General features: G+C 43.2%; 1 non-coding gene across 1 annotated transcript; it reads right to left on the reverse strand.

The window, feature by feature from the left end:
- Positions 1-902: 902 nt before the first annotated feature.
- LOC141635683 (small nucleolar RNA R71) lies at positions 903-1009 on the reverse strand. The gene has a single exon (XR_012540353.1). It is a non-coding gene; the product is annotated as a small nucleolar RNA R71 (small nucleolar RNA).
- Between the last annotated feature and the right edge of the window lie 1401 nt (positions 1010-2410).

The following is a 2410-nucleotide window of genomic DNA, read 5'->3' on the forward strand; positions in this document are numbered from 1 at the left end:
ATTTTTCTTGCTTTTATTGCTCTTGTTTATTTCTCTTCCCTTAAATCTTTTGTAGCTTAGAAAACCAAATTAAAACCCCCATATTGTGACTCAAATAGACGGACCTTTAGACAGATATCTTGCCTCCCTGTGGAGAATCGACCCTACTTATCACTAGCTTCCATTAGTATACTTAGGTTTATTTTTGGTACACAAACGACGGTATCGAATTTTGGTGCTGTTGCCGGGGAGGCAATAGCCCTATCTGCCTTTTGTTTCGTTTATTTTTATCCGTCTCAGGGAATTTTCATTCCTTGAGACTGTTCTCACTTATTTCTTTCAGTGTTGTATATGCCAGGTCAAACAGGTCGGAATTAGTCCCAGCTGATCCTGAGCCAGAGAGATCTTTTCGGCATAGACTCCATCTGCAAAGAAAGATTCGAAAGGAAGACTTGAGTAATTTCGAACCCGAGCTACAACACTTTCTTTTCGCAGAAGACCCGTCTTTTGAAGAAGACAATCTCATTTTTGCTATCAAGCCAGTAAAGATGCCTAACATAGCGGGTCACTCAGAGCCTATAGCTGCCTCGATTCCTAAGGGTTTCAAGCTCTTAACTGAGGATGGTAACACTTTTGGTATCCGTCCGTCTTATATAAATTTGGTATAAAGAAATCTTTATCGAGGTGTGGGGGGTGAAGATCCGCGAAAGCATATGGAGGTCTTTACTGACTACTGCTCTACCATTACCGCCACTAAGGGAGTGACCCAAGACAAGATAAAGGAAGTCATGTTTCCTTTTTCATTGACTGACGGAGCCAGGGAGTGGCTCACCGATCTTGATCGCACTAGAGCTGGTATTACCAACTGGGAAACTCTTGCTCTTGCCTTCTATAAAAGGTACTTTCCTCCCCAACGTACTAATCAACTGAGAGAAAAGATTACGAGTTTCAAACAAGCACCTGATGAAAATTTCTATGAGGCTTGGTGTCGGTTCAAGAAGTTGGTAAGGTCTCTTCCACACCATGGATTTGATCAGTGGTTTTTGTGCAACCAATTCTACAATGGGTTGTACGATGACCACCGTCCTATACTTGACGCCTCATACAATGGGAGATTCCAAAAGAATATTGATGATGATAAGGTATGGGGCATTATTGAGGAGATGGCGACCCATTGTGCTGAGTATGGGAACCCGAGGGACGGTATTCGAACGGTACATTCGGTCGACAATGCAGCTGTGGCTCAGCTGGAAGTCATGAATGCTCGTTTTGATAGGTTGGAGTTGCAGTAAGCTGGTGATCAACAGACGGTTCATCTGTTGAATAGACAGGAAACTGTCACTTGTGAGAGATGTGGGAGTAATGACGGTCACACTAACTTGTGGTGATCGCTCGACGAGAAAGGAACAAGTCCTTGCCTTTCAGTAATATAGGCAATGAGGAGGTTCCTACTACAATAACCAAGGGGCAGTCCATCCCAATTTAAGGTGGACAAGTCAAAATGTTCTTAATCCTACTCCTCCACCGCAGCAGCAGCAACCCTATGCCCCTCCTCATAAGGCTCAACAAGGCTTCCAAAAGCCTCCTTCTTTTCCTCCACCGCATCAAGAAACTTCATCTTCTAGTGGGGTAAGTGAGTTAACTGAGTTAAAGACAATGATTCAATTATTAACGAAGCAATTGCAAATGAGTGACCAACAGAAGGAAGCTTTAATCAAGTCACTTGAAACTCAAGTTGCTCAGTTGGCCGCAAGCCAATCCACGAGGAAACCGGGTCATTTGCCGTCTCAATCTGAGAAAAATCCACACGAGACGATAAATTTGATTAACCTGCGAAGTGGTCGTTCTTATGAAGGACCAAAATCGTCAACTGTTGAGGATATATCAGACCCGAGGAGTGCTATTATTGATGATGAACATGCGTCTAATGCTGAAAATATGCCTAGCACGAAGAAAATACTTGATCGACTGATTTCTGGTGGTCGATCGAGTAGAAATGTTGAAGAAAACACTCGATCGAATGGAATTGGTGGTCGATCGAGTAAACTGGATATTCAAGGAACTGATCGAGAGGTGGAAACCACTCGATCGAGTGGAAATTTTGAAGAAATCGTTCGATCGAGTGGAATTGTGCCTCGATCAAACACTATTGATATTGAAGAACTCGATCGAGAAGGTGCTAATGCTCGATCGAGTGAAAAGTCATCGGAAAGGCCTCGATCGAGAGGTAAAAAGACTCGATCGAGTGAAAAAGAGTTTGAACCCGCTGAGACATTGGAAGAAAGGAATAAAGGGCTTGAAATACCTATTACCGTGCCCTTTCCAAGGCGATTACAGAACAACAAAGCTAATCAAAAGTTCGGGAAATTTGCCGAGCTCTTGAAAAGTTTACAGGTTACTGTTCTATTCGCCGAACTGCTCACTCAGGTAC

Source organism: Silene latifolia, chromosome Y (genome assembly GCF_048544455.1).
Source record: "Silene latifolia isolate original U9 population chromosome Y, ASM4854445v1, whole genome shotgun sequence".
NCBI lineage: Eukaryota > Viridiplantae > Streptophyta > Magnoliopsida > Caryophyllales > Caryophyllaceae > Silene > Silene latifolia.